The 18,997-nt window shown below is 35.5% G+C and overlaps 1 long non-coding RNA gene across 1 annotated transcript in view; it reads left to right on the top strand.

The window, feature by feature from the left end:
* The first annotated feature begins 4,031 nt into the window (after positions 1 to 4,031).
* Positions 4,032 to 18,997, top strand: part of LOC122475594 — a 40,299-nt gene continuing 25,333 nt past the window's right edge. Inside the window, exon 1 of the long non-coding RNA XR_006295251.1 lies at positions 4,032 to 4,274. This is a non-coding gene — a long non-coding RNA (uncharacterized LOC122475594). The remainder of the gene's footprint in view (positions 4,275 to 18,997) is intronic.

The following is an 18,997-nucleotide window of genomic DNA, read 5'->3' as shown; positions in this document are numbered from 1 at the left end:
GAATTTTTTATCTCAAAGTGTGAACAATAAACACAACAAACTTCAGAAAACAAGGCTCATATTCAGGTGGGGAGAGACATATGGCAGACAAGTACATTTGGAAAATGATATATTTTCTGATGATAATAAGTTCAATGGGCAAAAAACAAATCCAGGCAATAAATTAGATTGGATAATAGGTGGGTGTCATTCTATGAAGAAAAGTTTGCCTGAGCAGTAACATGTGAAGAGAAACAGATGATGAAGGAGCCAACAGGTAAAGATCTAGGACAAAGGTGTTCCAGGCAGTGGGGACAATGAATCAAACAGCTTGAGCAAAGTCTGATATATATATATATATATATACATATATTGATATATATATATATGGCAAGGACACAAGCCAGATTGCATAAGTAGAGAAGTGAGAAAAAAGAAACTACAAATAGTGAATGTCACTAAATCATTTAAGAGGTTTACCCAGGAAAGACACAATACAGGATGGGGGACCTGGTACCTAAGGCAAGGATTTTCAAATATCGAAGACCCTTGAGCATCTTAAAATGCTAGTAAAAAAACTTTGTAGGCAAGGAGCTGCTGACAATTTGAGAAAGGTAGAGACATTTAAGAAAAGTTTTCTGAAAAGAGCAGGAGGAGTTATCTAGGAACACTGTAATTGATTTGCCTTAGGTAGGTTGAAAAACTTTTCCATTGTAATGGGAAAGAATAAGAAAAGGATGAATCTACCTTTTGGCAAGTTAGTTAGTTCCTCTAAGGATGGGAAGGCAATGCAATCTAGGGAGAAAGAGTAGAGAGAGAAAAAAGAGTGGATAGCATTGTGGAAAATGAGAAAAGCTGAGTGAGCAACCATAAGTTTTATACAGCATTGAGTAGTCAAATCTGGAGACTCTGAACTTATAGTGACGTCTTTTATAGATGGATTTGATTTTTATCTAGCATCCCTTGGAAGCCCAGAATAGAGGAGATTATCCTCTGTATTTATCCTAAATTGGATTTTGCCTGGTGGAACTGATGGGACATCAAAAGGCAAACCAGGCAAGAAAGTTGGGTATCTTGACCAGATGTGGTATGATGTCATGAAATATGGCTATTCTAGGGCAAGGCGTATGAAAGGAAAGGGAATGGAACATGGAAGAGAATGATAGATAAAGAGACAATGGAGGAGCCAGAGAATTGGAGGTATCAGAAAAGGTTGAAAAAGAGGTGTAGAAGGGTGGAAATAGTAGAGAGTAGGTGACTTGACTTTGCAGTATTAACAGTACACTTTTCCAATCTACAGTTTGTGTGGAGTGATTGTGGTGGGAGTGGAGGCGGCCCCATCATCAGAATTGAGATCAGTGAAGTCAGATATTAGAGTGTTGATTAGATTGCCTGTATGAGCATTGAACTCAACCAGGGTGATGGCAGAACTAGAGATAAAGGGGGAATCTGAGACCCAGAAGCCTTGTGTCCAGTGAATAAGGACTGAAGACAACAAGGAAGAGTTAGGTAACTGTGTGCCAATCTTGCGACCATTAGTTTAAATCAGTGTAAGTGTCCTGTATGATTAATTTAGACTAAAATTGGTGAGAATCTGTGGTCTCAAAATAGTTTCCCTATTTGTCCTCCAGTGTCTGATTCATTTATTTGGACTTTATTTTAAAATATTCTTTTTAACACACGAGCATTATTTATCATATTTTTTTTGTGATCTGTTGGCCACCAGTGAATAGGTCACTGCAAAACAAACAAACAAAAAAACAGCAAAAATTAGTGTCATCTCTACTATGATAGGAATTAAGAGGGATTAAAAATAGTGAAATACAATTCAGCCCTTGAAATATTTACACTATGGTAGAGAAACTTAACAAAAATAGGATAACATAATATTATCACTTGAGTGTTGTGTGAGAAGACAGAACTAGCAAAATTCTGGATGGGGTGGCAACAATTTATGGGAAACTAAGCACCACTCAATGAAAAAAATATTCAAAAAGAAGAGGACTAAACATTATCTTCTAATTCTACTTAGGACCTGCATAACCTATTCTAGCTACAACACACTCTAGGAGATAGCAGTGTGTACTTTAGATTGCATAGGTGGTGAGGATGCAGTCATATTTCCTTCAGGAATTGCCTCCAGTCTACAAATAGGCCACATGGAGATGAGGAGGAGTGAATGCAAGTTCCTTAGGCTGGAGGAGGGACACATTCAAAAAACTCCAGGAGGACTCTTGATATTTCCCTAGCAGAAATAGAATTTTTGATGCCATTTTGGAAAGGATCCATGACTTGTCTGATCCTATTAATTCATGGGTTTCAAGCTCCAAACCAGTTGCAGGACTCCTTAAACTACAGACTAATGTTCTGGGAAAATGCATTCCTTCAACAAATATGGAAGCTTCTATTGTTACAAGATTCTATGGAGGGGCTCTCTCGTGAGGCCCAAAGAAAAATATGGCTCCATGCCTGCTACGCTAATGCCTATTTATAGTCACATTAGGGTCACTTTTAATGGTATGGTCTAGGTCTGATCTAAGCACACTTACATGACTGTATATTCTCTGTTTATGCCGAAACATTCAAATATATTATACCAGAAAGAAAAAGGAAGGAAGGAAGGGAGGAAGGAAAGGAGGAAGGGAAAAAATATCGTCTTATTCAACATCATGATGACAATCTCTATACAACGCATAGTAAAATGGATGAGAATTGGTTTGAATCAAGTGCCACCAACTACCAACTTTATGACACTGGGTAGTATAAACCCCATTTTCTCATCTACAAAGTGGGGATAACAGAATAACTAACCTATTAATAGTTGTAAGGATTGAGCAAGATGATGTGAAGTGCTGTGCACATTACCTCGCATACACAAAAGGAAGATACCCATAAGAGATAACCATTATTGTTTTAGAAGGGAACATATCTATTTGAAAAACAAGGACATGAAATCAGTCAAATATGGGTTCAAAACATGGCAGCAAATTATCTGTCTTTGCCACAGAGAAACGAAAGTAATAAAAGGGACTCTATGGATTGTTGTAATGATTGAATTAAACAAGAGTGATTATGTCTTGGTAGGCACACAAGAAAGAGCGAACTCCTATTCACTTCGCTATCCATTTATTTTGCGTAACTCTGTGGATCAGTGTGAATGGATAGAGTTAGTATTTGTCAGAGACCGCCTTCCTCACCTTCAACCCTAGAAATATGGGATTTGATCATCTCTTGGGTAACTTGTACCCCTAAATCTTTACAAATGCACCAGTGATTTTTAGGAATCGGGTGAATGAAATCATCCTGAAGTGACTGAAAAATAAATTCTGGCTGTCAGTATTATTACAGTTTTGCATTACCGTAAGTGCTAAATTAAAGAATGACTTTAGAAAAATTATACTTCCTCTCCAGCCCTGCTTAGCTGAAGCCCTTACTTTGATTTCTTTGACATTGTTGCCTTTTAATGTTTTCCAGAGTTATTTTTCCCCCTGCTTTCAGCAGCAACTCAAAAAAGTTAATTTTATTTCTGGGTCACTATTGAATAATTTAGTCTGCTAGTTTAGAACTGCATAAAGCTTGTGTATCAAAATAAAATCTGAAAATTCATGATTGACAAAAAGAAAGTGATTTTGTGCTTCCAAATGTGATTGAGTTCCACAAAGGAATGAGATGAGAATTTACTTTCTGTCACCTCCAAAGTTAACTGGGAAAACACACACACACACACACACACGTTTTTCTGACAGGCAACCAGGCAAATCACAGACAAAACTGCAGGGCAGGGGGATAAAAAGGAAAGAAAAATCTTGAAAAAGCTGAGCTTCCAATCTCCTCCCACTGGTTTCTGTGAAGGATGACTTCAGTCCCTTTCTTAACTAATTCTGTCACTGTAAAATCCTACAGTCATTCTTCCACACATAAAGGACAAATAAACTCAAGAGGAGGATCCAGATGCTTTCAGTTTTAACTATTCACCAATGGTGGAAAAGGCAGAATGCCTAAGCTATGTCTTGGTGGCCAATGGGATGGCTGTGTATCTCCCACATGACTCGCTGCCTCTGTCTTTCACATGGGCTGTAATTTAGTTCAATTCAGAACTGCAGATAGTACAGCTTTCACAGGAGCAAGGATGCCTGAGCACAAGTGGCTGAGTTCCGAGTGACTTTATGAAGCACTTTCCTACCTCCCTCCGTCATGAAAACGGGGATTCTGCACCTGCATCAGGGACAGTCTGGCAAAAGCCTCTGCTATGCCTCCGGGGACAAGGAACTAGCACAAATAACCATTTTGAAATTGTAAGTATACATTTCTTTCCGTCAAGTGTACTGATTAAAATAGTTTTATGTCATAAGCATCAAATATTTGAAGATTTTTTTTAGGGTACTCTTTTATACGTGTACGGAAAGGTATTCAGCAGGCAGGAAAATGTTTCAGGGACAATTGTTGCATGCTTTATTACGTTAAAGATAAAGAATTAAAAATAAAAGTCAGGCATTCCAAAGAGTAGCTGCAGGAAGCTGCACCCCGGAACATTGCTCCAGTATGCTGCTTTGTTCATAAGAAAAAATGAAGGCACACACATATGTACTTACTTCACTTCTTTTCATTCTTTATGTCTAATCAGATCTGATCTGTCCCCAAGAAAAATAAAAGACAAACTTTGCTGACTCCACTGACAAGGGTACCATAGACTTTCCAGACATCTGACAGTTATTATAATTAGCTATGAAAGACTGCTAAGACACTTGGGGGCAAATAGCTCTGAAATTCTGAACAATGGCTTCAAGCCAGAGCTTTCTTTTTATTTATGTTTTTTAACTACCACTTTTCATTTCATAATAATGATAGAGACTGAACTGGTTTCAGCATTTTAGTCCACAAAATGTGAAATAAAGTCCCGGCAGAAGTGAAAGGTGACCGTGTAAAGTGGTCAGTGTAAAGACAGAAGGAAAAGACAGCTTTCTGTATCAGGATCCAGCCTTCCATGTATAAAGATTTTTTTTTTTTGAAATTCCTAATAGGGTGGAGTGAGGATGTGGGGGTGGGGAGGAAGCATGCGGAAGCTTCTTTATAGAAGAATGCTTGAAGAATAAAATAATTTGGGATTTCTTCTTACTAGAAGGCAAAAGATATGCTTAGCATCTCACATTCTTGGTAAGGTTTTTTTGATGGAGTTTCAAACAGAAGCGACGTACAAACCAGTTTTTTTTTATTTATTTATAAAATAATTGGAAACAAATGGGGGAGAATGATCCTGTATTATTGCTTTCTTTTTACATTCAGCTAAGGTAATCTAGCAATGCATTATGCCTTTACTTCTAGAATCATCCAAATTCTTAAAAAGTTATAAGCTAAGTCTCATAAGAAATTAAAAGGCAAATCAAATCGACGTGATTGTGACTGATGAAGATTTTGAACGACAAAGCCTCCAACAAAAAGAGAGTTTGTAAGAAAACATTGCCCTCCTTATTTTTAAAAGAGAGTATCAACTCCATCAATTATTGAAAGGAATTATTCAAAGGCTCCAGACATAACTAATTATGGCTTAAAGAGATCTGCCAGAGCAGAGCTTGCGTTCTAATTATAAAAGTCCAAGACGGTAGGATTCATTTTTTAAAGAGGACTTGGACACAAATTTTCGCATAATCTTTTTAAAATACACCATTTTTTTTTCTTTGTCTGCTCTCATGTTATCTACACCTCCCCCACCGCCGCCCACTGTGTGCTGAGACACCTGAAGGCTAGACATAATGATCAACAGAGCTCCAGCCTGTCTGGACTCCAGCCAGGTTTTTTTCCCCCCTCTACAATCAAGGAGCTTGCACGCAATGCATGCCGAGCCTATTCCGCTGCTATGTGCAGATCCGGGATGGAAGTCTTACACATACTGCGGAAAGATTAAAGACAACAATATCCCCTTTCTTTTACCCCAGACAGCCTCAATTTTTAACCCTTTCATTACCTTTACAACCAAGACGTCTTATCCTTTCAAAGGCAGGTCTCAAGGGACCCTGCAAGTCCTGCATCATATTATACAGATACACATGCCTCATTTGGTATAGAAATCTCATCTCAGCAGACCCATCGGGGGGATATTTTAGGATTAACAGTGTGCTAACTAAACAAAACATAATTTGCCTGTGCGGGAAATGCATTTTTGAATGAACTCAAGCTGTAAGAAATCTGGAAAAAGTCAAAGGTCTGTGGAAAGATTCTTGCAAACCTTGCAGAAGGTTATAGCATTTCTGATGATGCTGTTCTTTAAGGCTCTCTGGTCTCTCTCTCTCTCTCTCTCTCTCCCCACCCCCCCCCCACACACACTCAAGAGACACACTCAGCCAGGCAATTATATCATTATATCACAGAGAAACCCGGGTTTGCTGGTGATGTCATCACATATAAAATTTCGCCTTTGTGGGCAACATTTTCAATCACCTAATCGCCAATGTCTGTTGGGTGTGTGCCATAGGAAGTTCACATGTTTGTGGGGTTAACCAACACCCACAGGAAAGGACTATTTTATTTGTAGCTATCTCTTTCTTGAAGATGTGTTTGTGGGGCAGCATGGGCATGTTTATAAAGATATATGTAGTCAGGCAGAGTTTTTTCGTTCTGGGAAGCATTACTAATATGCTGGTTGAACGTTTCAGAGCTGGTTGAATTTCAATGATATGAATAGGAGGTAGAACTCCAGAACATTTTGCAATCACTTGGATAAAAATGTTATAATGCTGATAGATGTTATGACTTGGTGATTCTTATTTGCCATTTAAATTTTTGCAAATATTAAATCGTTTCACTCTCAACTTATTGGTTAAAGAATATATGCAAATGATTTAAATATAATGCTTATTTCATGTGCTCTGGGTTAGACGTTAATTTGGTTAAAATTTTGTGGGCCGGTATAGAGCTTATATCTGTTTTCAAGTTTATTTTGTGGGTTTTACACTAGACAGTTATCCACCAAAGGAGTGTCCAGATTGTTAATAATGTGTGTATTTACTTGTACTATTTTATTTTACTCAAACAGAACAAAGTTGAATAATTTTACTGAAACATATTGCCATATCTGAGACATCAATACAGAACAACTTTGCATACATAATGTTTCTTCATTACTAAGTTTTTATATGTAATTTAAATTAATCTCTATTATTCTAGAATGGCCAGGTATACTTAACCAGTTCTTATATGCCAAACATTCGATAAATTCTGTTTTAAATTTTGGAAGTTGAACTTAATACTCCCTTCTTGCACACTTGGAAAAGGATTAATTTTGAAAGGATTTGTAAGACACATGTATATGAACAGCACTATTTATACACCAACATACAAATTAATGAGATGAACCTTGCCGATGTATTGTGTGATTGTTTTAAAACAAGAGAAAAAGTGTTTTGTTCTTTTTTTGCTTTCATGTTACTTTTGTTGAGAAAAGTATATAGCTCAAAGAATGGACACATTTTGTACTTAGAAAAAACAAGCCACACAAGTTAGGTGACATTCTGTGGGGTAAAGACTCCAGTGTGAACTAATAAATAACTTTTTTTGAGAAATTTTGGGGCCTGACTCCATAATTTTTACATAAATAGTTTTTCCAGCGTATAGTGGAGTTCTTGCCTGAGGATGAGTTAAGAATTGTTTTATCAAACATAAAAAATTAAAAATTGTTGGATTTAAATTTCACCTACTTTCTAAAAACAAAACATGACATTGCCCACTGGGAATACAGGTTACTAAAGAGGCATCTTTCAAAGAGAAGAAGATAATGGACTTGATTGAAATAGTTGAACTACGTAACGCCAATTCAAGAACAAATGGTTTTTCAGAGCATAAAGGAGAAAGAACAATTTACTATAGTACAGTTTATTCTTCTTACACAATAGTAATGATTTATTTGAAATGGCAGAACAAACATAGTAAATATACAAAAACAACCAATGATATCTTATGTCAGAGATCTGTCAAGATTGTTGTGTTTCATATATGAGAATATTCTTAATTCAATTATTTTTCTGAAGACTTTAGTGAAAACCTACACTCTTGCTTAGCATATATGTTGATATTATAATCGTGTATTCTTGCACATGTGTGTAGATACAGTACATATAAAATGTATTTGAAGAGAGTCTGATGACCAAATATAATTGTTGGTATTTTATTATAACCAGAGTTATTTTTAAATGCTGTTGCATTAGGATATTAACATATTTTAACACAATGAAATTTACATGGGGAGGTCAACTAGCTATGTCTGTGCTAGCAGAAGGGCATAGTCAGATAATGGCCAAATTAATGTGTTGATGATGTAATTATTGCAAATGCCTCATATCAAACTATATTTCAATCATGTCCAAATAGAGACAACTCTAATGTGGCAAGAGGTATACAATGTTATTTAAAGAAACTTTGTTTCTTTACATTATGAAGATGGTTTCTAAAAGTAGACTCACATTCAGTTTCTCTTATGAAAAGACAGATTGGGTTTTTTTTTTTTAAAAAACTTAGCCTTTAGGCTTTGAGGCCTGAAGTTATTTTGAGTGGATGTCTGAGCACCGCAAAGAGAATGCCCAGGAACCTCAAGTCACAATGAGAAAAGAAAGGAAATTGGTTTGGCTGCTTCATGCCTCAGATTTTATTCTGTCAAATCTACCTGCAGACAGCCCTCAAAATTAATTTGAGTGAAAACTATCCAAGTTATTTTCACAATTTTCGAAAGACCCACGGTCCTGTTGATATCCCATTAAGGAATAGTATTCTAAGAGTGATTGAATGTTCCACTGCCTGAAACTCAGTCAAGCTCAGTGAGGCGCTGGGGTCAAATGGGCTCATGAATCACAGATAGGAAATGATCTGTGTATTGCATATTTGGAGGTTTAAAAAGAAACATTTGGGATATTTTACCGTAAACAGATTTGGGGTTGGTTTTTGGCACATCTTTTTAAACACCAAGTCTGCAGTTCAGCTGAAATAACTTTTTATATGTATAGCTAAGACCAGATGGCCACGTGCTCCTTTCTTATTTAGATGAGACTTTTCCTTTCAATAACATCTTTCTTCCTGACCTGCTTAAAAATTCCAGCGAATGAAATCAGCTCAGGATTTTCAATTCTAATTGACCATGTGCAAAGGAAGGGCCAGTGGAGAAATCAGTGGAGGCATTGTGAGGCTCACTGCCTCAGTTTTGTCTTTGTGTTTTCCCCTTACTAGTCAATCTAAACTAATTGAAAACATTTAATATTTAGTCATATTAATATAGCTACAAGATTATTGCTCAACGCAAATTATTTGAGTCGGGTGTTTCTGCCATTTCATAAGTAATCAAAAAAAGTTATCACACACCTCCATAGTCTCTCAACTACCTGGTAAGCGATTTATGGGTTAAAAAAACATTACAATATTGGCATAATGATTGAATTAAGATGAAAGAATTATGATGCTAAACTTATTTGAACACATCATTATTTTTGAAACACATATATACTGTTAAATTTACCTTGAAAGTATCTACTATACAAAATTCCTGGTCCATTACATGTGAAGTCATTATATTTATAATTTTTTTTTTCTGGAGATTTCATTTGGACTTGGATTTGTAAAAGATACCAAACATTGAAGATGATCTATAGGGTCAATGGCTAAGTACCAAATCATATATGCTGGTAAAGTGGGCATGTGAATTTTTAGGGTGTTTTTCTTCTTGACAAGTTCTTGACTCAAATAATTTTCTTCATAGTTTATTACTTCAAAAAGTCAAAGATGTTCCCTTTTTAAAAATGTAATTTTAGAATGGCAAAAGTGTTAGATGAAAACAAATTATCCTTCTGATACAGACATTATTTTGACTAATAAAGACAGAAACCCGTACCAAAGGTGCAGATTTTTAAAATACATGCTAGAGATAAGAAAAACTCTGAATTAATTATCATTGTTATTGAGAAAACACTGGCCTCACAGCAACACTGTCTCAGATTTGGAATTCTTTGCTCATTCTTATCCAGGTAACCTTTTATCCACTAGTTATCAAAAATGGGATGCCTAATCAAAAGCCACACTAGTGCAATTGTTTGAAAAATGCTTTTTATGAGTGATAAGATCAAAACGAATTTCTTTGTGTCAAAAGTACACAAAAATCGACATGCGGTTGGTCATGGGATTCACATCTATGAAGGCATGTTCTATGCCACCAACGTATAAAGTCAATTCTTTATGCACCTTGTAAAACTTAAATTTCTGAGATTTTCATATATGTATATTATATATATATATGAGTCAATTTGTATTAACAAAATATTAAAACTCCCATTGCATCAAATATATGTGTTAGTTAAGGTGTCTCATATTTTATAAATTTTCCTCCTGATTTGTGAATCATAAAAATCCATTAGAAAAAATATATATGGCAGGGATTTAGCACATTTTTGTTCTACTACCGGAAATGAATAAAATATATTTAGGGACTTGAGACATCAAAATATAAACAGAAAACCTAAGAAACACAAAGTCTAAAAATTATACATATTTTTAGCTTAGTTTTACTCCTAAAAATAACAGATTCCAAATGAAAGTGAACGTGGCTCTTATGTAGGAGATAATGGATAACGTGATCTTGAGAAAAATAGTGAAAATTATATTGGCGGAGTAATTTCAGATGGTTGAAGCTAAGATGGTCAAAACGGATAGGTAAAAACAAGGAATACAACTGGGAGTTACTCCCACTTTCTCTTCTTCCATGTTATTCTGAAAAATAGACCTCAATTCCTCAGGATCATAGATAATCAGGCATTTTAAATGAGCTTTACTCTTTTTATTTATATGGGGTCATGATTGAGACTTGCTACTCTGTTTTCCTGTATACCCTAATTCTTTAGATGAAGAGCACAGGAGAAACTATAATCAGTTTTGGGAGCTTTGCAGCTGTGTAAGATGTCTGCCCCTCACTATATCCCCTCTGCTGTTCTGTAAGCCTGTGATCATCAGTCAGAAACAGAGATCCTTGAGAAACCCAGGCCCCTTTAATTCTCTGGGGGCACCATTTGTATCTGTTTTCACGTTCCTTCTGAAGAATCTTTCCCCAGACTATAGCACACATCTGAACACTTGCTTCCCACCCAGTTTGCTATGTTCACAGCCATTTCTGCTTAGGTAAGACTTTGCCTCATCCTTAATTATGCAGCTACGGTTCACACTCAGAGCTGTATTTTTTTTTAATTTTATATTTTTAAACTGTGAAGGAAGTGGGGCCAACCGGGTCTACGTGACCTCAAAAGAATAAGTGTAGGAGCAGACGCAGATGTCTTTGGCATTCTGAAAGTCTGCAGTGTGGTAAACAGAATAACAAGATTGCACTGAATTTGATTGGACAGCTCTCACTTCCAGCAAGTGGACTATGCCCACTTTGGAGTGGAAGTTTTCTCTTAAGTAATGCACTTGTGGTGGACTCTTCATTCCTGCAACTCATACTTGATTTGGTGTATTTCCTGCAGGGAAATTTACTGTTTTAATTTAAAGGGCCTAACCTCTTCCTCAGCAAATGCTGAATAGGACAACGGTATGAAAAGAGATTATGCCCATAAGCATATGAGAGAGCAAACTGCACCAGATGATCCAAAACGAGGCTAATATGTCAAAAAGTTGATTCGAGTTAATTATATGTTTATCATGCATATGGGTTATCTAGTAATCTGTAGGTAAATGCAACCTCTCTGTGTGATGGGAAACCAGAACTGAACCAAAATTCTATTTAAGGTTCTAAGTATTATGTTTATTGTTTAGAAGCATTCGTAAAAGAGACATATTTCACTGATTTGTACAGTCGTCTGATTGCCTTGGTACTATTAGCCATCGCTAGGCTATTCGTCCACGTTAAATGGGAGAAAATGCCAATGCTCTGGTTGTTGTAAGCACTTCACAATGTGTTCCCCTCACCCTGAAAGGACGTAAAGATTTAAGCTGACAACAGTGACCGGGAAGAAATTCGTTCTTTGGTTAGTCTGAGGACAGAAAAGGGTTAATTTTTCAAATCTCTGTGAAGAGGTGGGGAACAAGCCCTGGAAGATAAAAATCAAACCAAAGCCTAAGCTGCTAGTGATTTGGTTGTATTTATGGATTATACTACATCTTGAAAAGAAGAAAATCAGAGCTGTAAGATGACGCTGCAGGGGTCGTCTGGACTTTTCACTGAGTCTAAAGTCTGTGTAGTCAATGCTTATTAAGGCCTGGATTTGACCTTTGCTCTCCTCACTCCTCCCTGTCCCAGGTGCAACATTTTTGCAAGTGCTTTACCATTATTGGACACTATGTGCAAGCTTCAAATTGTGAATGAACAGAGTGCTCTTAGCATAAAAAGCAATCCAGTAGTCACCATGCCCGCGTTTAAAAAAAAAACAAAACGTTAAGATTTGTAAACTTACATCCACTTTCTTTTATAATTAATAAACAATGACTGTAGGTGTTCTTCCAGATATAACGAAGCACAACTTACATTTAAACCAGCTTGGTACGTTTGCTGTTATGGTGAAGTTTTTTTATGATAAATTTTTGTAAGAATATTTAAGATAGTGATTTCTATCTAAACAAATTATCTTTGAAGTTAACATAGAAAAACATATATAATGATTTTGTTTAAATTTTTACATAGACACTCTTATAATACCTGAAGCTCCTATGGTCTAGGTTTTGTTTTTGGTTTTGTCTGTTTTCCTAGAGGATGAATTTTACTTCTAAAAACTGCATTAGCTAAGAGAAGAGGACAGAAATGCCTTAGTATTCGCTCCTGGGATATAGTATAACTTGTTTACTTCAACATTTCTATGAAGTATATTTCTGTATTTGCATAGTGTTTGATAACTATAAGAGAAAATCCATTTATACAATTTATTAATCGATATTTTGAATAAAATAGCCAGGTTTATGCCTCTGGAATGATAGCTAACATGCTTAAAGCATATAAAATGACTCAAAATTAATTATGTAAACATAAAGGGAGAAAACAGAACTATTCACCTATAGAATACACTAAAATATTTACACTTTTATTTTATCTTTCTGCTGAGTGTTTTGTTTAATTGACAATTCTTTAAATGGCGTAAATTTACGGTTGAAAACCCCAGCCCCCTTTCCATTTTTCGATGTCCCTTTGGATATAGAAGTAATCACTATTTTTTACTTGCTAGGCTATCTTTTATATCTTCATTTTTAATCACCTAGTTATGTACCACAAGCAGTACAAAATGGATGAAATATCAAATATGAAGTTCCTAAATTCGCTGCTTCTAAATTTACCTTAAAATTATTGAGAATTTTTCAAGTGAACATATTTGTTGGAAATAGCATTTATCCATTTGTAGTTAAAAAACTGTAATGATGATTTAATATAAAGACTTAACAGATTTCTTTACCCCATGTCGACTAACTCCCTTGGTTGCAGAAATTGAGAAAATGTCTGTCTCCCTTTTATTCAAACTCTGTAGAATCGAGTCCTGCACGCTTTACTATTTTCACTTTACATAAAGGATTGGCAATATGGTTAAAGCTTTATACTTTAACACGACCTCTATTGCTCTCATTGTATTGTTTTTATAAAGGAGCATGCATTATAGACAACTTCATGCATGGATGTTAATTTTCATACTTTACACTTACAGCATCTCATAAGGATGCTTATTTTAAAATATTCTAAGGAGCCACAGATTTATGTTTGGTTTGATTTGATAAGAAAATATCAACAGTATCATAGGTAAAGAAATGAGCATTGACTTTAGGATTGTTCTTTGTCTCCTCATGTGGAGCCAGACTTCCCTCTAAAGAGGAGCAAATGCATTTCTGAAAAATGGATTGAAACTGAGATCCTTATTTGGAGACAGTGTTGCTACCGATTTGCATAAACTATTTGGTAATGCCTTGCCATATAGACCTTTTAATGCTACGTACCCCCCTGTGAGGGCATCGGAGTGGAAATCTGCTTCCAAATTTTAATGGTGTGTGTTCCCCTTAAACATAACCTTCAGAGAAAAAAATTCAGAATTACATTAGGGTGAGTTTAAATATATTTTTCCCTGTAGATCCCTTACTAATTATTTAGGTAGCGGTGTATCAAGAGATACCTAAAGTCAATTTAAAACCATAAGAGACTCTTAAATACAGAGAACAAACTGAGGGTTGATGCGGGTGGAGGGGGAGAGGGGCAAATGAGTGATGGGCATTGAGGAGGGCATTTGTTGGGATGACCACTGGGTGTTGTATGTAAGCGATGAATCATGGGAATCTACCCCCAAAACCAAGAGCACACTGTACTCACTGTATGTTAGCCAACTTGACAATAAATTATTTTTAAAATAATAATAAATACATACATACATACATACATACATAAATATTGGGACAGACAAGTACACACACAAAATTAAGTCAAGATCTTAGTGCCTAAAGGGAAAACATGCAAAGAAGTCCCTAGGTTAGATAACTTGAGCTTGCTCTCCAACCAAACTCAGTTTTTTCAACTTTCATTTATGAACTACATGTTATTTCAAGATTGGACCATATTAATCACTAGTAAATATTTACTTCAGGCAATATGTAGGCTAAGATAGTTTAAAGATGGTAAGAGATGAGTACGTAGGATTCCATCTTTTTATCTGGTTCAAGCCAGAGTATCCTGTAAGCTTCAATAAATGTGACCTTTCATATTTTATGTTAGGGGTAAATAATAATAATTATGATAATAATAATCATAATACAATGATTCTGACTGCACCATTTCTTAAAAGAATAAATTGCTATACAGCGTATTTAAAATTTATCTCTTCTATAATTTTTGTACAGCAAAGTGATTCTAAGATATCACTCTATTTCTATAAAATGAATTCAAGAGTATGGAAAAATGTTTTTTTTTAAGTTTATTTATTTATTTTGAGAGAGAGAGAGAGAGAGAGAGAGAGAGAGAGAGAGAATGAGTGGGGAAGGGGCAGAGAAAGGGAGAGAGAGATAATCCCAAGCAGGCTCTGCACTTAGCCAGATGCGGGGCTCTATCTCATGACAGTGAGATCATGACCAGAGCCAAAATCAAGTGTCGGATGCTTAACCAACTGAAACACTCAAACACCCCGGGAAAACTGATTTTTAAAAGCTCTTTTCCTATAACATGGCCCAAAGAACAGCAAACATATTTACTAAATATCTATGGAACTTTTTTCTTTTTTCTCTCTCAGCTTCCTATCATCTTCCTTAGCCTTTTAGCTGCCAATATCCTTTTCCTCCAGATAACTTCTTTTTTTTTTTTAATTTCTTTAAATGTTTACTTATTTTTGAGAGAGAGGGAGAGAGAGAGACAGTGCGAGCTGGGAGGGGCAGAGAGGGAGACACAGAATTTGAATCAGGCTCCAGGCTCTGAGCTGTCAGCACAGAGCCCAATGCGGTGCTCGAACCCACTAACTGAAATCATGACCTGAGCCAAAGTCAAGACGCTTAATGGACTGAGCCACCCAGGCACCCCTCCTTCCAAATAATTTCATAGTGCCATTCATTGAGGTCTTTTTTATTCTCATTTCTCCAAAACTCTGGTTAATTTATTAACATCTCTCAGTATTTTGATGTCAGTTTCTCATTAGAGTCACACAGCAAATAGAAAGAACACTAGGTATGGAGTAAGAAGATATGTTACTAAATAACTGAGTGACTCCTCTGGGATCTCAATTTCCCTGTCAGTAGTTTAGGGAATTAGGGACACAAGACCTCCAAGGTCCCAGGACATACCTCTGCATGATTAGCTGAAATTGAGACTATTAACAGATTAATGAATTCTGTGCTTGCAAAATAATCTCAATATGGTATACATGTGCCAAGTGGTCCAGCCTATTGGAAACACAGTCATATTTACACTTTCTCAAAACTATTGCTTTTAAATGTTTAATTTTCACTTGTTAAATCCCTTTGTATGTAAACTTTGATTCTTGAATGTGCCTTCTGATGGATATTCTTCATGTGAATCTGCTAATATCCTGCATGAAGTATCATATGTAAAATCATATAGTGTAAGGAAAGCCTAGATAATTCAGACAATGCATTTTACTATTAAGCCAAGTCAAGTCAGGAAACAACATGGTCACTTTTTCATAAACATTTTTTTAAGTAGACTAGTCTTTACAAACTCCATAATAATCTGGAACCACTGGGTTGTACAACCAAAGAAGGGATTCACTGAAGAGTAGATCTTAACTGTTATTACTGCAATCATGTGATATGACTGTGGGGGTTTCCCAGATGCTGATCTAGACTTTAGTACTAAGAGTTACAAAATAGACATCTTCAAAGTATTACCAAAGTTGTATTTCAAGTTAGCACTACCACTATTTTTATTATAGGGAAGTTGATCATTGAAAGACTGTTGAGGAACTCTGACAACATTTTTACCCTGGATTTTAGCAATGCAAATTTGTTCAAGTTTCTTGTTTACGAACAACTTAAGCAAGTTATAAATTCTCTTGCTAATTTAGGCTATGCTTTAGGTTTAAACTAGTTTATGACTGTGGTGTATATATATTGAACTCCCACAGGGGTTAAATATACAGAACGGAATTTTCAGATTCAAATGTCAGAAGCAAAGGTAATACTAAAAGTCCAAAAATCAAGAGTACAGCATGAGTGATGGGAGTCCATGGAAGAAATTATGTCAAGTGCGTTAACTAATAAACATAAAGTGAATTACAAAAATGCACTTGAAATATAAAGAGCTATAATTATATTGAGTTTTTTTCTACTAAAGTCTATGTAAGAGATTTAATTTACCCTTTTAGGAAATTGTGATCAACAATCTAACAGCTATTCAGATTGTGTCATAAATCAGACAATTACAGATTAATTTCTTAAGCTTATTTGTCCACCAAAATGATCTCTGCCTTCAGAATATTGTAAAAACACAAAAGAGATCCAAATTAAAGTTCCTGGTAGATATCCACAGAATACAAAAATCAAGTGTTATCAAATTATCTATAATATGAAATTGTAGAAATGTCTGTGATTTCCTTTATCCTTCTTTTAGAAAATATTTTGGGACACCTGGGTGGCTCAGTTGGTTAGATGTCTGACTTCAGTTGAGGTCATGATCTCACCAGCCTCATATAGGGCTCTGTGTTGACAGCTCAGAGCCTGGAGCCTGCTTTGGATTCTGTGTCTCCTTCTCTCTCTGCCCCTCCCCTGCTCATGATCTGTCTCTCTCCATATCTCAAAAATAAATAAATGTTTAAAAATTTTTTGTAAATAATAAAAATATCATTTTATCCAAATAGTCATATAAGCTTAATCTTTAGAAAGAAGGAATGAAGAAGAAAAATAAAAGTATCATATTAAATCTAGAAAGTAGTTTCTTAACTTAAAATGTGAAGTTAATGATTTAATGAAAATCATGTCCGCTTTCAGAAATATTTACTTATATCAGGTTTGAATTTTGTCTATCGTTATGTAAAGCTGTGACACATTATACATATGCGCATGCTGACACACAATACATTATTAACGATCACATTTGGACTTGGTAAGGAAAAGTTTAATTCCATAATTGCTGTCAATGCTAAGTTGATTTTATGCATCTGAATTTCCATTATAACTATTTCTGAATTGGGATGTTAAACAAAAGGAGGTAGGAAACATCAGTGCCTGAATAACACTTATAAAATGAAATGCAACATTTTTTTTATGATCACAATGTGGATTTCTTTTCTTTTAACTTGAGAAATTTATTTATTAGAGTCAAATCTCAAAAACTCAAGAGTTTATCTGGTTTGTGAAATAATGTTATTTTCACTGTTGCCAGTAGACAACAGAAACCGAGCCTTGAAAAAAGAAGTGAGTAATCCAGATTCAGAGAGTAAATTATCTAGAATGATAAGGTAGAATTCTTTCAGTTTCTCAGGTGTCTCTCTAAAAATGACTGGATAAAAGAAAACATATAGAGATGAAAGCACAACATTTCCATTTGCCTAATAACATCAGTTCTGATAAAAGTCCTGGTAAAGATAAAGCTGAGTCAATTTGCTTTAATGAAAGGCATCAAACCTCCTACAGAAGCACTTAAAGCCTTTGTTATTCAGCTCCTCATTTGTGAACAGTCTAACACATACCCCATACATCCCATGACACTAAGCATGTTTATTAAGTGTTTACAGCCTCTTAAATCATGGTACTATGTACAGTGTGCATCTAATTCCTATTAAAATTTCCGTGATGTAAGTCCCATTATCATCCCTTCTTTGGAAGTGAAGGAATTTAGAAACAGGATGGCCAAGTAGTAAGCCCGAGCTGCCACAACGCCTGTCATGGTGGAGTAGCATTTGAACCCAAAGACCAGACATCACATGTGCATCTAACTGCTTTTCTTCCATTATTGTCCTAAACTATGGAATAATAAGTGATGGTGGGGGGGGGGGGACATCAATGTAATAAAGCATTTTATAAATGGAAGATGGTATTAATTCTAGAAAGGATGCCTGCCCGATCTCACATTATCATGGGTAATCAATTCTTAGATGTGCAGGTCAAATCTCTCTAATGAGTCCCATTACAAGGAAGATTGAGACAGAACATATATTAGCACCATGGAAAAGCCCATTTATTTTACTTATTTATTTAAAATTCGTCTATACTGAGTTCTCTTTATAGGATTTGACCTGTGTGGATAATACACCTTTTATTTTCACACCAATTATATTTGTTTTATGAAATCAATTTGTTCTCAGTCATATTTCCCTGTGGCTCATCAGTTTCTTGTTTTTATCTGCTTTACCTAATCAACAATTATATTCTGCTATTCCATCTAAATAGCACTAATGCTGTTTCAGACAAAAATGTATATCAGTAATGGTTGCAAACTTAAAAAAAATTAATCTCAAAGCACTTTAGTAAATGCACTAACTTGGCTTTAAGACAATTTACAGTAGCACAGAAGTCCAGTCTGTAATGGCCTTCGTCCAAATGAATGTAGCCACCAATGATCCTTACAAAAGGACAAAATTACACCCACAGA

This window comes from Prionailurus bengalensis, chromosome E4 (assembly GCF_016509475.1).
Source record: "Prionailurus bengalensis isolate Pbe53 chromosome E4, Fcat_Pben_1.1_paternal_pri, whole genome shotgun sequence".
Lineage (NCBI taxonomy): Eukaryota > Metazoa > Chordata > Mammalia > Carnivora > Felidae > Prionailurus > Prionailurus bengalensis.
The sequence above is the reverse complement of the archived record's forward strand: the minus strand, read 5'-3'. Positions and strand labels throughout refer to the sequence as shown.